General features: G+C 39.1%; 1 pseudogene; it reads left to right on the forward strand.

Moving 5' to 3' along the window:
* Window positions 1–943: 943 nt before the first annotated feature.
* LOC128588245 (squalene synthase-like) lies at window positions 944–2,203 on the forward strand (annotated as a pseudogene).
* Window positions 2,204–18,930: the final 16,727 nt, after the last annotated feature.

The raw sequence follows: 18,930 nt of genomic DNA on the forward strand, positions 1-18,930 counted from the left end.
TCTGGACTCCTGGGGGAAAGGCTTCCAGACCTCAGAGTGAGAGTGGAGGGCAGTGCTGAGAGCTCAGAATTGCAGGTAGAGAATATATACAGTTTTACACAGTTTTATACCTGGCAGGAGAGCGCCATGGCACCCTAGTAGGGGAAGTAGGTCCAGTTTTTAGAGGGTCTCTCCCATGGGATATAATGGGAGGACTTTTGAACTCTGCTCATTTGTTTATGGAGTACTCTGATCCGTTCTCATGGGGGAGGGGACTCCTGTCTGCTTAGTGATGGATTTTGTACCTTTTGTTTGTATCCTTGGGGTTGCCTCAGCAGGGTTGATGTGCGTTCTTCAACGTTCTCTCTTGCAGCAGCTCTAATCCTCCAGGTTACTTGCTAAATCTCTGTCCTTTAACTCTCCTACTGGATGGGAGCCTCTGTGGAAAGCTGGCTTCAGTCAACATCTTGACTCCTCCTTCTGCTGCTGTTTTCTTAACTAAATGAATGAATTTCTGGATAGTTATCAGTACGTGCTTATTGTTTGTTCTATAAAAATAACTAAATCGATTGCATCACATGTTGAATGCAAAATAAAATGCTTCTTCCATTTCATAATTATAAACCTTAACAGAATTAATCAAAAATGTTTTGTGATGACATTGGGCTGCACATCGCTTACTTATGCATTTCTCTCTAGTTTGGGGGGGGGTCCTATGATTTTCAAATACAAAAAAAAAACAATGGGAGGAATAGCAATAAAATTTCTTGGTAAGTTCATGATTACCCCAGGGTAACAAGATAACAAAAGGACACATTTTTTAAAAAATAAGTAAAAATTGGTACCGGAGAGGTGAACTGAGAGTCTGCACAGCCTGCTGCCACTGCCTGCCGCTGCGGTGGAATTGGTGAAGTGCCTGGGACACCCAGAGGAGTTTTGCAACCTGCTCCAGATCAGAGGCAAGCAGAAGGTGATGCCCAAGATGGACCAGGACTTTTTCAGCAGCAGCTTGAAAACTTGCTACAAGTATCTGAATAAGAACAGTCGCAGTTTTGCAGATGTTACTGAGGCCCTGGATGGAGAAATGCGGAATGCAGTATGCATATTTTATCTGGTTCTCCAAGCTCTGGACACTCTGGAAGATGACATGACCATCGGCGTGGAAAAAAAGGTCTCACTTTTACACAACTTTCACTCTTTCCTTTACAAACCAGACTGGTGGTTCATGGACAGCAAGGAGAAGGATAGACAAGTGCTGGAGGATTTCCCAATGATCTCCCTCGAATTTAGAAACCTGGCTGAGAAATATCGAACACTGATGGCTGACATTTGCAGGAGAATAGGAATTGGGATGGCAGAGTTTCTGGATAAGCACGTGACCTCTGAGCAGGAGTGGGCCAACTGCTGTCACTATGTTGCCGAGCTGATGGGAATCATCCTTTCACGTCTCTTCTCGGCCTCAGAGTTTGAAGACCCTTTAGTTGGTGAAGATGTAGAACATGCCAACTCAATGGGCCTGTTTCTACAGAAAACAAATATCATTCAAGATCATTTGGAAGACCAGCAAGAAGGAAGAGAGTTTTGGCCTCAAGAGGTTTGGAGCAGGTATGTCAAGAAGCTGGGGGATTTTGCTAAGCCAGGGAATATTGAGTTGGCTGTGCAGTGCCTGAATGAACTTATCACCAATGCCCTACTCCACATCCCAGATGTCATCACTTACCTCTCCAGACTCAGAAACAGAGTGTGTTTAACTTCTGTGCTATCCCACAGGTAATGGCCATTGCTACTTTGGCTGCCTGTTACAATAATCAGCAGGTGTTCAAAGGGGTGGTGAAGATTCGAAAAGGACAAGCAGTGACCCTAATGATGGATGCCACCAATATGCCTGCTGTGAAAGCTATAATATACCAGTACATGGAGCAGATTTATCATAGGATCCCTGACTCTGACCCATCTTCTATTAAAACAAGGCAGATCATCTCCACCATCAGGATGCAGAATCTTTCCAAATGTCAGTTGATCTCCTGAAGCCACTACTCCCCCATCTACCTGTCATTTGTCATGCTCTTGGCTGCCCTGAGCTGGCAGTATTTGAGCACACTCTCGCAGGTCACAGAAGACTATGTTCAGACTGGGGAACACTGATTTGCATTTGTCTGGAAGCTGAGGTTCACCAGGAAATGGATTTACTTTTTCTTCAAGAATGGATGTCGGCTTCCTTTTATTTTTTTCCTTCCATTTTAATCCCCACCTAAGAGAAAGCTGCAACCTTTAGAACACTGAGATGCAGCTGAGAGAATATAAAATGCAAAGGGAAGGCTGCCGTGCCCTCAGCAGCCTGGTCCTTGGGGTGGTGTCCACTTTGCTACTTGTGCTGACGGCAGAGCATTCTGTGCTGCAGATTAAGTGAAATGCCTGCATGGGGAACTGTCATGAGGTCTTATTTAGCGTGAATCTGGCTAGAATTATAATTAAGTGTATTTAATTTGAAGCAAAAAAAATAAGTAAAAATTAAAAATCTGTTCTCATCAGAATTTATGTGTATTTTTAAATAAAAAATGTATTCATAAACTTTCATGTGCATCGTGAACAAAACTGAAGTTTTAAGTTGAAATATACTTAATTGACAATACCATTTATGATTTAAGCTTCCTCGTGGTCAGTAATAAGAAATAGCTTTTGTATTCTTTGCATTAGACAAAGTACACTAACTGATAAGGGTAAATCTTGGTCAAGATACAGCAGGCAGACTCTCTTCCGCTATGGAAGTTCTCCGAGTTCCCGCCAAGTCTTCTTGTTGGGGACTTTGCACAGGTTGTTCTGTCTCCTTCTGGAATGTCTTTTCCCTGCTTTTATAGCTAACTCATCCTTTGTCTCAGCATGCAGGTCACCTGGTCAGAGAGCCCTGCCGTGACCACACTGTTGAAATAATTTCCTTGTGATTACCAAGTCTGACTGCCTGCTTGGGTTTGTTTTTGTATTATTTTTTTCCTCTCCTCCCTCTCTCCATCCAAAGTGAGATGGAGCACCGATGTTAGTTACCATGAAAAGGAGCATATTCAAATCTGATCATTTAGAGGAGAGACGTCGTATTTCTTTGGGGATGGCCAGGAAAGCTGCTGTTTCCTCCCACCACAGAGAAAAAGCTTCACTCCTTCTCACCCGTGGTGACTCACACAACCAGGGTGACATAGCTTCATTCAGTCCAGCTTCCTTTCCTCTGTCAACTTTCTGCTATCTTTGCCGATTTGTCAAACTTGCAGCTTTCCCCATGTTCATTTTTCCTCCCCTCTGCTCATAAACTAACGAATTCACTAAATGTTGTGACACACTTACTTTTGCTACTCTGAGCCCTTCACCCCTCTTGAGTATTTGCAGGGGTGTTCAATCTATGGCTGGGGGTGGGGAGGCACTTGCTGATTTTGTGAGAACAATTATGCTTATCTTTGGTGCCAGATATCACAAATAGTATGCACAGACCTTTTGTTTGCTAATCAACTTTCATTAGCATTTGTGTATTTACTGTACCCATAAGACAACTCTTACTCTTCCAGTGTGTGGCAGAGAAAAAACAGGTTGGACACCCTTGGGTAGAGTCCCGTAGCAGGAGGGAATCTGTGGGTAGCGATGTGGTAGTGACTTGATGACTACAAAAATTAGACCAGGAAAAGGACAGTGAGCTGGACTCTGGAGGTCCCACCCCCAGCCACCTCCCTTCCAGCCCAAGCACGTAATGACTATTCACTTTCACTGCTTTTACTCTCAATCTGTGCTCTTATATTAAGTCCTACAAAAATTGCTCCACAGTCATCTTCGATAAATTTCTGGATACTCACTGCATACTTCAGCAGGCAGGGCCACTAAACTAGCCAAAGACCTGGGTTGTCTCCAAATTCTGGGGAGGAAGGATGAGTGTCAGAATGTGGCCTGTGTTTGGCATAAAGTGTCCCAGGTAGATCAGAATATGGAAAAGGAAAATGTGCTGCCATTCAACACTTCTCAGTTCAAAGTCAAAGTGATGTGATTCATGTCTTTTCCAAGAGGAATCAGGCAGCCAGCCTCCCAGTGGCATGTAAACTCATCATTCCAGTCCCCTGAGTCAGGGGAGATAGGAAGACCAACTTAATTGAGTCCACAACATTAACTTTGTTCTAGATGTAAAACTATGACCCTAAATTCACTGAAAGCATGGTTATTTGCCCTTTCTTAAAGCTGCACACATTTATAAATATGCCATGTGATATTTTCAATGAAGTCTTTTGTTTTCAGAGCTCTCATGTGGGAAATCCTGCACAGACCCTACCAGCAATCAAAGTCATTATAGGATGACGTAGAAGATCCCGCTACAAACTACAAAATTGAGGTCCCAACAAGGATAACCACAAAATGAGTGTCCCCTCAAAAGTGCAGCTGGCAGCCCTCATTGCTGTGTTGACATTTGTTAATAGAAAGAGTAGAACCAGGATCCATTGGAAGGAAGCCAGAACGAGAGCCGGAGAGAGAAACAAAGAAACAAAGTTTCCATCACTTGTTTTCTATCTAAACTATTTTTTAAAGTTTCATTTGCACTTCTCATGGAAAAGGTGGTGCCTTTCAATTAGGACATGTGCTTATTTCCCTAAACAGCTCATAATTTTCCATCTGCAAAAAAAGAAAAAGTCATTTGACTAGAGTAAGCTAAAAACACTCAGGAAATATGGAGAACATAAGCTGAATGTTAACCACAACATTAGACCTGGCATTTCCCAATACACCGTCAACTTACATGCAGTAACTTAATTTTGCTGCAGATGTCCCAAGCCCAGTTATTCTGCTTTCTTTGCTGTTGTAACACACAGTGACACTTCTTTCATCACACATTGATGAAAGGAATTTCCTGTTTCAGTGTTTTCCTATTGTTGCCTATGTGTCAAATCTCCCAGCTGTCCCTGTTTTTCTTTTCTTCTCCTTTGCTTGTAAGATAGAAAAGTCATAAACCAGTATGATTTTCTACATTTAATGTGGCATAAAATTTCATGCATTTATCTAACATGTGTTTCCCATGCTTTGAATTTAACACACACTCTAGAAGCACCGTTATCATTTCTGAGAGTTAAGGTTTGACCTTCAGTGAGGCCTTACTAAGTTCTACAAATTTGTAACTAAGTTTAGTATGTCTGAGCTCATTTAATCTTCACAACATTCTGAAAGAGGCACGGTTTCTGTTTTACAGAGAGGTTACAGAGGTCCAGAGAGACTAAACAGCTTGTTGAAGGGGCCTTGGTTAGGAAGTGACCAATGCGCATTGGACTGCAAAGCCCTTTCTCCTCCTAGTAATGCGAGACTGTATAGCAGCAAATAAATCTGCAATTTACGCAAATCTTCATTCAAAGTTTGACATAATGGGTTAAATAACAAGGCGCTAAACTCACAAAGTTTTAAGTCAAATGCCTGAAAAGCCACTGCCACCCTAAATCCGGGGAGACAAAGGGGCTTAGGGTCACCAGTGAAAGTTGAAGCCTGGAGGAAGACGCAGGCCTGGTCAGAAATGCTGATGGATGAAGAGAGAGCTTAAGGCATTTCACACCTACACGCATCAATGCTGTGCCACAGGCTCCTCGCCTCCATCAGACCTATGACACACCTGCCCATTTGTCAAGCTTGCTGCTTTCATTATGAAGTACTTTCCTCTCCTTTACTGGAAAACAAAGAATCCACTGACTGGTTGTGATTATTAATATTTTCAATGTATATTGCAAATGTCATTTGCTATATTTACTAATGCTTTACAATTTCATGCAAATCTCTGAGCTACATTAATGAACCTCAGGATTAGGAGCAACATTTCCGAGAAAATCAATCCTCTTTTTTTTTTTTTTTTTTTTGTAGAGACAGAGTCTTACTTTATGGCCCTCGGTAGAGTGCTGTGGCCTGACACAGCTCACAGCAACCTCCAACTCCTGGGCTTAAGCGATTCTCTTGCCTCAGCCTCCCGAGTAGCTGGGACTACAGGCGCCCGCCACAACGCCCGGCTAAAAATCAATCCTCTTTTAATCAATGCTATTGCCCTTCTGAAAAAGCAGAGTTACTATCTGATTCCTCTTCATCTTTCTCTTTTCCTTTCCTTATAATTTAACTCTTTTCCCCCCATTCCATTTGCCCTTTCTTTATTCTCCTTTTCCTTCCACATTCATTATACCTATACCTTTATACTGTACAAAGTAAAATTTTAAAAATAAATTATTGATCTAGAAATGACAGCATTAAAAATAATAATGATAATAAATCACGTTCACTGAGAAAATAAAAAGAACTTGGTCTGAGGCAAAGCAGAGGATCATGGTCTACCAGCCAAACATTCTTTGAAATCTGGGAGACCTTGCTCAGTCTCTGATGCTTGAAGTAGAAAAAGTGCTAGTACTAAAGGAACAGTTGTTGGTTTGTTTATTTAGAAATCCCTGAAGAAGGCTCAGAGCCTGTAGCGCAGAAGTTATGGCGGCGCCAGCCACATACACCAAGGCTGGCGGGTTCGAGCCCCTCCCGGGCCAGCTAAACAATGACAACTGCGACAGAAAATGCACCTTGTAGTCCCAGCTACTTGGGAGGCTGAGGCAAGAGAATAGCTTAAGCCTAAAAGTTTGAGGTTGCCGTGAGCTGTGACGCCACAGCACTCTACCCAGGGTGACATAGTGAGACTCTGTCTCAAAAAGAAAGAAAGAAAGAAAGAAAGAAATCCCTGAAGAAGATCTCAAGGAGAGAAATATGGATCCTTGAGTTCTTGATAGTCTCTTACGAATTCCTGTGCTCTTTGTATCAATCAACTCTAATCAGGAAACTAGAAATTATTCCAAGTACACATAACAAAAAGAATTTAACACAGGGAATTGATACTATGGAAGATGAAAGATCTGAGAAGCTAAATAAGCTATGTGAGAAACAACATGAGGCGGCCACTGCCACCCTAAATGAGGGGAGACAAAGGGGCTCAGGGTCACCAGTGAAAGTTGAAGCCTGGAGGAAGATGCAGGCCTGGTCAGAAATGCTGATGGATGAAGAGAGAGCTTCAGGCTTCTGCTTCCTTCCTGCTCACCTGTCTTCTGAAACTCACCAAAAGCAAGATGACAAGGAGCCTTGGGAAATGCAGCCTGCTAGGCTATTGCCTCTGATCCAGAGCCAAACAAGGAGGATGGCAGCACTTGATATGAGAGCAATCAAGCCCCTATGCATTGCTATGGTTTAAATCTTTGTCCCTTCCAAAACTCATGTTGAAACTTAGCCCCCAAAGTGACAGTTTTGAGAAGTGGGATCTTTAAGAAGTGATTAGGTCATGAAAATTCTGCTCTCATGAATGAATTCATCCATTCATAGATTAATGAATTCCTGGGTTAATGACTTATCATGGGAATGGGTGTGGTGGCTTTATAAGAAGAGAAAGAGAGACTTGAGTTAGCACCCTCAGCCCCCCGACCATGTGATGCCCTATGCCATTCTGCAGAGAGTCCCCACCAGTAAAAAAGCTCTCATCAGACACAGCCCCTCAACCTTAGACTTCTCACCTTCCACAAAAATAAATTCTTTTTCCTTACAGATTACCCAGTTTCAAGTATTCTGTGATAAGCAACAGAAATGAGACTCTACTTTTCTGTGGCTACATAGAGTCATCCTTTCCCCCATCAGAGAGCTATCACTCAATCAAAAAAATAGGAATTTTAGAACTTATGCAGTAACTGATAATTCATCCAATGATATTACATCATGGGGATAGATTTTGAGGAATAATATATTTAAAACCGCAAAAGAAATTAAATTGATGTGCAAAAAACTTTGGCATCAATGGTCCTTGCTCTGGGACGTTTATTGAAATTTAGCAGCAGACTATTTCCTTATTGAGTTTTGCATTTCTCCTTTCCTGGAACATAGTTATAAAGCCAAATTTGGCAAATTTATAATGGTAAATCGCATTCTGCCAAATTATATTATTTGTTCATATTCCCACAGAGATATTTCAAGGAACTATTTCATGAGAACAAAAAAAATGATGAGGACTTAAAGAAAAAAGTATTTTTAATAATTTCTCAATTGCAAAAAATATTCTTATCTGAAGCATTCAGTGTACCTGTCTTTTTAAAAAAGCCTAAGATGTGTTAAAACTACTCAAAAGACACTACAGTTTGTGGGCTAACAATCACAACTTAATTCTGTTTTTACCAAATTTGTCACTTTCTTACTTTTCTCATGCCTTCAAAAACTCCCGTAACAAGTGCAACAGAAATATACTATGCTTTTGTGATTTCGTGTCTCCAGCACCTGGGACACTTGCACATTTCCTCCCACCAAGTAAGCATTCGTGTTTGTTGAATGGATTAGTCCTTGGAGCAGAAAGATACAAGAAGAATGAAGCTCTTGGGGTGTCATAGAAAGTAAAGAAGTAGTGACTACAGAAGCACGCTACCAGGCCTGGCAATTTTTTTAGAGACAAGGTCTCACTATGTTGCCCAGGTTGGTCTCAATCTTCTGGGTTCCAGGGACCCTCCTGCTTCAGCCTCCCAAAGTGCTGAGATTACAGGCACGAGCCACTGCACCCAGCTAACCTAGATACTTAAGAGACCAAGCTTAATGAAACAACATGCATGTTTGAAGTCTTGCTAGAGGTTAAGACACCACAATTTTACTTGTGTCTGAACCAACTCTGCATAAATAAAAATAAAGCTGAAACCCAATCTGAGATGCTTTGGCACTTTCTAAAAGCAGAAAAGGCCTCTTTACTGACTCCCGCCTCTACTTCCTCCCCAGCGCAGACAAGTGGGCGCACCATCTCTGCTGATGTGCCATGGCTGCTTTTGCTGCTTCACTAAGAACTCTGGCTAACCCTTGACCAAGCTAAGATCCACAAACCAAAAGACCACCAAAGGTTTGGGAATATTGAAGAAATATACAGGAAAGGGTCAAATCTTCAGCTCCTAACCACAAACAGTTTCTACCGTAACCTACTGCTTCCCCTAATTATGGTCACCCCCTTATTAGGATGGCACAGTGCTTTAAAGTCCTTCAAGTTTCCTAGAATTTACCACCCTAGAATTTACACAGTATTTGATCTGGTTAGAGGCAACTTAAACTAAAATTAATCTGTAAACACATCCCTACTAGTGAGTAGAAATCATCCAAAACCTGCAGAAAACATACCTTTTAAGTTCTCAAACATAGCTAGATGGATGGATTGTAACGTCATCTCTACCCACCTCTGCCTGCTCCTTCGTGAACAGTTCGAAAAGGAAAAGGTATCCACAAACCAGGTCACCTCATTAAGTGAAATGATGCTGTGGGTCCATTCCAGAAGTTGCAAGATGAATTTATCATTTTGTGGGAGGTAGCTATAGCTTTTCTTTGCTCAGAGGCAAACCAACAACAATATTTAGTGGAGTGTATGTATAGGTAGGATAAAATTCAGGTGCCCTGGTTTCCAACACAGGACACTAACCACTAAACCTATATCAAAGCTGATTCTCTTCTGGTAAAAGTAGGGAAAATGGAAACAGAACCAAGAGAAACCTGCTACCCCAATCACTTACAGTATCTACTGATACTGCATACCATCCTTGTGAAATTGAGTCACATACTTATTGGATAAAACAATCAACTCTGATTTTAACATAGGAGTAACATCACCTCAACTTACTCTCAATTTTAGAAAGGAGGAGGCAGAAATGAATAGAAAATATATGCATACAAAATTATGGCACCATAACTTAAATTCAATTTCATGAGTCTAGTGATCTGGAACATAGATGCTGAAATTCGGAAATTAGGGATTGGAGAACGTATATGTATGGTACTGCATTATAAGGTAACATCTGCTATTGGAACAGATCACAGATAACTAAGGCAATGGGAGAATGTTTCTCATTCATGTAATACTCAACGCCAGGGTTCCTGGCCAGCAGACAGCTCAACCTAGGTCCTCCTTGGGCCTCTGATCTCCAAAAATATTTCAGTGCTCTCCATCTGGCCAAAGGGAAAGAAGACTCTGGAGGAGGCATACTCAGGTCTTAGGCACTTCGGCCTGGAAGGGAAACACATCACTTTGGTTTACATTCCCTTGGAAAGAACTAGTCCCTAGGTGGCCATACCTACATCCAAAGGAAGCTGGGAAATGTAGTTTCAAAGTTGGGCAGCTGCTTCCCAGCAGCTAACTACTCTGAAGAAGATGAATCTTTGGCATATAATCAGCAATCTCTGCCACCATCATTCTAGTAGGTACCATAAGGAATTAAAATGTAGCAAGACATAAGCCTAACTGTGAAATGTACCTTTCTCTAGGTATATGGTACTTGTTCAAAATGATAAGCAAATCACTCAAAGTTTAGAGAATCAGGACAACTGATATTTAAGGTCATTATAGTGTTAAGTATGAAGCTAATGATATTAGCCTACAATCAGTAGGTGTGTGCTGTGAATTGGTGAGTCACAGCAGTTTGAGATTAGCAGGGATGCATTAACATTCTTTCATATTGTGTGGCTCATGACCACAGCATTAGTTGGGTGGCATATGTGGACAAAAACAGCTTTTCTTTTTTAAAGATTTGAACTTAGTAGAGGTGAGATTACATTCTTCTTTATTTCAGCAGATTAAGGGGTGCAAGTGTTTGGTTGCATGGATAAATTCGATAGCGGTGATGTTTAGGCTTATTATTGTACCCATCATCTCAATAGTATACATTATACACAATAGATAATTTTTCTTCCCTGACCTCCCTCCCAACCACCCTACTTATGAGTCTCCAATGCCCAATGTACTACTTTGTATACCCATGCAAACCCAAGAGTTAGCTCCCAAGATGTTAATTTCACTTATAAATGAGAACATGTGGTATTTAATTTTCTAGTCCTGAGTTCCTTCACTGACATTAATGGCCTCAGTTCCATCTACGTTGCCACTAAAGACATTCTGTCCTCCTTGATGTCTGAGTAGTACTGCCTGGCATATGTATACCTTATTTTCTTCATTCACTCATCAGTTGATGGGCACTTAGGTTGATTAAATATCTTTGCAATCGTAAATTGTGCTGGAACAAACACACAAATGCAGGTATCTTTTTTATATAATGACTTCTTTTCCTTTGGGTTGACACCAGTAGCAGGATTGCTGGATCAAATGGTAATCTACTTTTAGTTCTTTGAGAAATCTCCATATTATTTTCCATAAATTTTGGATTAATATTAATTTATACACCAACAGGGTAGAAACATTCCCTTTCACCACATTTACACAAACATCTATTGTTTTGTGACTTTTTAGTAATGATCCTCCTGACTGGTGTAAGGTGGTATCTCGTTGTGGCTTTAATTTCCCTGATGATTGTGATATTGAGGATTTTACATATGTTTGTTGACATTTGAATATCTAAATTTGAAAAGTGTCTGTGTCATTTGCCATTTTTTAATGGAATTAATTGGTTTTTTCTTGCTGATTTGTTTGAGTTCCTTATAAATTCTGAATATTACTCCTTCACTGGATGTATAGTTTGCAAATAATTTTTCCCATTCTATAGTTGATTATTTCCTTTGCTGTACAAAGCTTTTCAGTTTAATTAATTCTCTCTCTCTTTTTTTTTTTCTTATTGCAATTGCTTTGGGGGTCTTTGTCATAAAATCTTTGCCTAGGCCAAAGTCCAGAAGTTTTTCCTAGGTTTTCTACTAGGATTATTATAGTTTTGTGTCTTACATTTAAGTACATCTTGAGTTAATTTTTGCATATGGTAAGCTTTAGGGATTCAGTTTCATTCTTTTGAATGTGGCTAAACAATTTTCTCAGCACTATTTATTGAATAGGGCAACTTTTCCCAAGCATATGTTTTCTCTGCTTTATCAAAGATCAGTTGGTTGTAGGTATTTGGCTTCATTTCTGGGTTCTCTATTCTGTTCCATTGATCTGTGTGTCTACTTTTATATGAATACCATGCTGTTTGGGTTACAACAGGCTTACAGTATAATTCACTCTCTTTGCAATATTTCTGTCACCAATATCATTGTAATGTATAACTTTTGTTGCATACTTATTTTTTTTATTTCAGTCAACTTTGGTGAAAGTTAAATGCTTAACATTTCAACTCACATCTTAGAAGTTTGCCTCTAAACATCAGTTCCTCAGCTAACTGTATCTCAGCATCTTCATGAAAGCTTTTCCTAACCCTGACAGGTAGAACTAACCACTTCCTCCTCTGGGCCACTACTGTCTGTTTACCTGATTTCATTTACTCCTTGCAAAAATATTTAAGTGTATATTTACAAATTTAATTTTTAAACATTTAAGAATCTTAAATATTTAAATATTCTTAAACTTAAATATTTTTGCAAGGAGTAAATGAAATCAGGTAAAGAGACATGAATAACACAGTAAACAGTTTCTATTATAATTATCTGAGAAAATTGGGATCATAAAACTGAGCTCATGTCATTGTTAGGAATATTGGACATAATGTATATTTTCAAATCCAGTACATTATAGGTATCCCATATAAATATGTACAATTACTATTATTGCTATTATTAATACTATCTCTCCTCTTAAGATATTAAGATATAATACCTTATCTCTCTTCTTAAGATATTAAGCAAAGGCAGAAGTTTGGAGCTTGCTCTTGGTTTCTGCAAAAAATGATAAGTGCCAACGGCATAATAATGACAAGAAAATATTTCTTAGGGAAAAAACAAGCAGTAGAAATTGTGTTAAATATGAAATGGGTTTAAAAAAAAAAGGAAAGAATTGGTCACAGACTTTGATTCTGGATAACTTAAATAATGCCATCAGATACAAAGTGAAATTAGTGGGTTGGCTGGACCAGTGACATACACAGATGCTTGGAAATGAAGAGGATATGAATGTGGGAAGGAAAAGTCTAAAAACGTCTCCAGATTATGCAGTAGTCTGATATCCCTGATCTGTTTGGCAATAAAACTGCCCCCTAAAACCACAAGAGGCATATTCCAGGAAAGAAACAAACCAATCTCTTCAGTCACTTTCTCCTCAATCTCCCACTCCTGGTGTAACTGAATCTGAAAAAAATTCATGTGACCCATAATGAGAAAATGCCTCTAGAAACCTCATATTATGGCAGGTAAAAACAAAATAATTCTGAGAAGGTGAAAGATTGACTACATAGGCCAGGCATGGTGGCTCACATCTGTAATTTTAGCACTGTGGAAAGCCGAGGTAGGTGGGTTGCCTGAACTTAGGAGTTCAAGACCAGCCTGACCAAGAGCAAGACCCTGTCTGTACAAATAGAAAAACTAGCCACGCATTGTGGGGGGCACCTGTAGTCCCAGCTACTTGGGAGGCTGAGGCAGGAGGATCACTTGAGCCCAAGAGTTTGAGGTTGCTGTGAGCTATAACACTATAGCACTCTACCGAGGGCAACAGAGTGAGAGTCTGCCAAAAAAAAAAAGATTGACTTAGTAGAATCATTATATTGGGAATAATTTCCTGCCTTTAAAAAGCAAGTTTTATTTTTACTAATATTGTATTGTAATAATGCTCATTAGTTTTTTATCTATCCTTAAAAATATAGCAAAACAGATGACGTGTTGCTTAAAAACATCTAAACTCTCCAACTTTCATCTGTCTACTGGTCTATTAGAGATCCTTCATATCAAAACCTTCCCTTTCTGGTTTTTAATTTGAACTTCTCTTACCCTCTTGATGCTACCTTTAATTCTACAAATTGTCTTCTCTTCCTATTGTAATGCCAGTATTTTATTTCTCAGGAACTTAAAAAATAAACATGAAATCACAGAATTTTAGAGCTGAAATTGATTTTTAAAATAATCCAGATTAACTTGAGATCCAGACAGGTGAAAGGATTTGCCAAAACTCTATTAAAAAAAAAAAAAAAAAAGGCTGAGAAGAGAGGGAAGAAAATCCAGGCTCTTTAAATTCATTTTTTAAATGTATACATAAATCATTTTAAGAACCCAGCAGTAGCTCCAACTCCCTGGATTTGATATCAATGCAAATGTTACCTGTGGATCCCTTAGGATAAAACATTATTATTAACGTAGTACTCTTTCATTCTATCTTGTTCCCACAAACATTCACTGAGTGCCTCGTAGGAAATTGGATATAGATCTGAATAAATCTCAGTCTTGCCTGCACAGAGTTTACTTTTTAGCGTGAGGAAATAAACGTGTAAGTCAATACGGAATCCTTGGTGTTATGCTAGATCAAGTGCAGGCTGCAGGAGGGGCACAAAGGTGGGAGTGGTTATTTCTATCTATTTAAATCAGAAGAGACTCTATAGGGGTTGATTTGATGCTTGACATGAACTAAAGCTGGAAAGCTGTGCACATATATCAGAGGCAGGTGTGGACGGTACTGAAGGGATAGTCTAGACATGAGGACCATGCAACGTGAGCAAAGGCTCAGAGACTTGAAAGAGAAGGGCACAATGGGGAAGCCCAGGCAGCTCTCCATGCTTGTTTTAGGGACTACAAGGAGAAAACTTGGTGAAAAATAAGACTAGAGAGACAGAAAGATGCCAGACCCTAAGACCATCATGATGTGGAAGAAACAGCATTCATCTGGGCTTCCTCTTTGGGCAAAGGAAGCTTGCCTGAAGTTCTTGGGTATAATTGGTTCAGCCAGACCACTACTTCTAATGGAATCTAGAAGAGATGTTTAATTTGGGGCTTTATGAAAGCCACAGAAAATAATCGCTGAGAAAAACTCAATTTCCACAAGAATTATATGCATTTATAATAGAGCTAAAGGTCTTCATTCACTGACTAAATATTTCTTGTACATGAACTGCTGAGGGGTGAGTATCATGGAACTTAAATTCTATTGAGGAACTGAAACATTAAAGAAGGAATCAAAATTTAATTATAGGCCCAGTGCAGTGGCTCACACCTGTAATCTTAGCACACTGGGAGACCAAGATGGGACGAGCTCTTGAACTCAGATGTTTGAGATCAGCCTGATTAAGAGCTCAGAAAAATTAGCTGTGCATCTGTAATCCCAGCTACTCAGGAGGCTGAGACAGGAGGAGCACTTGAACTCAAGAGTTTGAGGTTGCTGTAAGATAGTCTCACTCCACAGCACTCTTGCCTGGCGCAACAGAGTGAGACTCTATCTCAAAAATATGTATAGATCATATATATTAAAAGAGATAAATGTTAAACCATAGAATATGATATTACTGAGAGTTATTTCTTAGCAGAACTTGGCAAAACAAAAAAACCTTAGCCAGTGTGGCTAGAAAAATATCTAATTTAGCTGCTTTTTTTGTTGTTGTCTGGTTTTTATCCTTTTTCTTCTGATTTTTTTTTTTTCTGTTCTGCACTGACATGGCCACTTTTCATATCAACCTTATGATGGATTCTATACCAAAAAATACCCAAACATCAGATTCTAAATAAGAATTCTCATAAACTGGTTTTGGAGAATGTTTTTCCACCTCAAATACGTTCTGCAAAATGTCTGTCATTGGTTGCTTATTGCTACAAAATGTCTTTTCTGTACAAACAACATTGTTCAGCCATTGGATTTTCTGTTTGTGCTTTTCCACAGATTTCTACATCCCTCTGTGGGTTCTCTCTGATTACAGGCTCCTGTATTGCTCCCCAGGTTGCTATAGTATACAGTTTATCCTGCTGTGGTTGATGCTGGATGGAAAGGTGGACTTTCTGTTTGAACCCAATCCCAGAACACCTACCCCTTCAGCTCCATTGTAGGCATAGGGTCTCTACCATTTACCCTTTCATCCACAGCCCCCATGGAGTTTACCATTTAACCATACCCCCTTAACCTCATTGGCTATATGAATCTCAAATTTCTTAGTCGATTTTCATGAATAAATGGGCTCCATGAAGATAAGAATGATGTCATGAAAGAAAAAAGAAAATGTTAACAATTTAAGTGCACTTTAAAGAACTATTATTTAATGAATGTCCTCAGAGTTAGTAATGAACTTTAATAAAGAAATACTAGATTCTTGAGTGCTAGCAAATATTAATATATTAAATATGAATATATAAGATACACTATGAATTCAAGCATAATGCCCATGTATTCTACTCATAAGCCAAGTTTACATGGTCAGAATTCATTGTCATGAGAGATGAACCAGGAATCACCAACAATTTATTGAATACTTATTTACTCTGTAACAATTCTACAAGTCTAAAGTGAAATGTTTTTCATATGTTTTATGTTGAAACTATTATCTACTAACAATAAGACCTTTTTTTCTGGAGCTAAATTTTGTTGTCTAACTTATTGAGCAAAGGGATAAAATGTTTTCTGGTGGTTTTCGTATTTCTGAAATCTTCTAATTTCATATCTGAACTTGAAAACAGCACCTTTATCTTCCACTTTTGCTTTCTACCCTCTGATAAATGATGCCCCTTTCCCCTAGACTACAAATGATGCATAAGGTGCTGGACTTCTGATTAGCTTTAATTCTATCGCCTTCTTTACGACAGATTAGTGATCTTGTCAAGGCATTAGAGTCCTACATATCTGAACTTTGACACAGAGGGAAAAAATCTTTATTTGTGGAGCTGAAAAAGTTAAAATAGTAGGTTACACTTTACTAAGCAGAATATAATTAGAAATGTTCAAATAGACTAGAAGGCAGTATAATAAAGTCCACAAAAAAAAGTCATTTATGCAGATTTTTTTTTCTATGAGAATTTTTATGTGATTCAGATAAAAGCATGTTTTTATATGTTTCCGTATGTCCTCTCATAGTGTCTATATTTTAAGGTCATAAGCCATTCTTAGCATCCCAATTTAACAATTAAACCTTTTCCTTTCCATTTGTAAGATTTACAGGAAATTCAGACCATTTGATTCTAGCAACTATTGGCTTAATCCGTAGCTGTGGGTACTACGGATGGAGCCTCTGTGATTTAAGTCATTTAACATGTTAGAAAATCCCACTCAGAAAAAAATAAGTAGCAGCAACACGTTTGAGTACAAAAAGCAAGAAGCAAGAGCCTCCGGAAAGTCGGCCCGACGCCCTGTCTCTCCATTTCACAACTTACAGAATGGCCTCCCGTTACTAATCACTTTGTCTTCTCAACTCGGGAGCTTCTCGGACACGCTCCTGCCCCACGAGTTGGCCAGACTTTTCCTCTGAGCGAGGCCTTGGCGCTCGTAACCTTGGGAGCGAGTGTGGGAAGCGGGAAAGGAGACGACGATGTCAACCTGCGATTGGTCAAGACAACCCCGAACTTTGTTCTCTTGATCTCTGTCCCTGATTGCATAGTGGCTCATTATTGGGAAGTATTTCCTCACCTGGCATTCCAATAAATAGAGAGCTCCACAGCTGCATCACAGTTCTGTCCTCCAGTACCAGGGTGCTCTGTCCTGCTGGAATATGAAAATAGGGAGAACAAGGCTGCAGCCCGAGTCCTGGTCGGAAACACTGCCATCATGTGGCGCTTTGGCGCTATGGCAAGAAGAGGCCTACGCATGGGTCGCCTGGTTCGTCTCGAGATGGCTGGGCTCCAGCAAAATCTATTCCTATAACTCTCTAAATTCCTACTGAATCATTCTCGTGGGCACAGAGTAAACCATACTAAATCCTGTGGAAATCTTGTTGTTTTTAGAATGTTTGGACTTTCCTCCGCTAGACAACGTGACAGCTTCTGTGAGTAATGGCGTTTAAAGAGAAAAATACTCTTCTTAAAAGCAGAAAAAAGAAATCTATTTTGCAATTTTATAACCTGTGTGCTTTATATTTTATAGAGATAGACGGCCTCTTAATTATTAAAGCGTAGGCCTACAACCTACAAAACAACATATCAATTTATTTGGAACACAGTTTAAAAAAGATACATGTCCCCCTGCCAAATGTTCATAAAAACCTATGGATTAGTTTTACTACAAACACTGCGGGAAACTACTTACTATTTATGTTAAAAGCAATATTTGGCAAGTAGGAGCTAACACCTTATGCTAATAATAAATAGGACCATTTATCTCTGATCTCAACTCACACATGAGTCTTACAATTGGAGGTGTAAGGTAAATGAGTAACGTAATCCCCATTTCACAACTGGGAAAGGTAAATGAAGAGGGTAGGTAATTTCAAGACAATATTAAATAGAATGAATGTAGAACTCTGCTATTCCTGAATTCTCCAATATTCAGACTTCACCTGTAATTCTCTTTCATCTAAACACCTTTTAAATACATAATAAAGTGTTTCTTGACGTAGAAATTTTATAAATTTTTTCTTATTAGATAGCCAACTTTATATATGGGGAGGGACTTAGAAGAAGACAATTTAGAAATCTAATTATTCCTTTAGAAGTGTGCAAATTACTCTATTGATGTACACAGTGTAAAGATCTTACATACACTCTCCTCCTAACAATCTATTGCACTTAAAGAGAGTATAAATCATGACTATCTGTTCCCTGTAAAACTTTTGGTAATAGTTAATATACATACACAGACTTTAATATATACAGGGCATTTGTACCTAATACATGCGAAGCATTGTTAGTTTTACATACACTAACTCACTTACATCTCAAGAATTCCATGAGCGAGGTAATAGTTTCTGCACTTTACAGCTGAGGAAACAAGTATGGATAGACTAAGTTCATACAGGTCATTAGTGACAGAATGGGATGCAAAGCCACAGTCTGCTTCCTGAGCAGCCATCCTGCTCTCATTCAGAAACTGCCTTACTTACTAAATTACCATTCTTCTATTTTATATAGCAAATTATCAGGTTCATCATTTCCAAACCATTCAAACAGTGCAAAAGTCTGTGTCTTTGAAAAGTCACTGTAATCCCAACTTAATGGGCATGAACAATTATAATTGTATAGGCAGATGGGGTTGCACATATTATCTATTACATAAGCCGAAAGAAACAAAGATACATTCTATTTCATGTATTTAGTCTGATTTACATTAATATTTTTCCTCTAATTCAGAAACAATAAAAATCTTTGTAACAA

Source organism: Nycticebus coucang, chromosome 1 (genome assembly GCF_027406575.1).
Source record: "Nycticebus coucang isolate mNycCou1 chromosome 1, mNycCou1.pri, whole genome shotgun sequence".
NCBI lineage: Eukaryota > Metazoa > Chordata > Mammalia > Primates > Lorisidae > Nycticebus > Nycticebus coucang.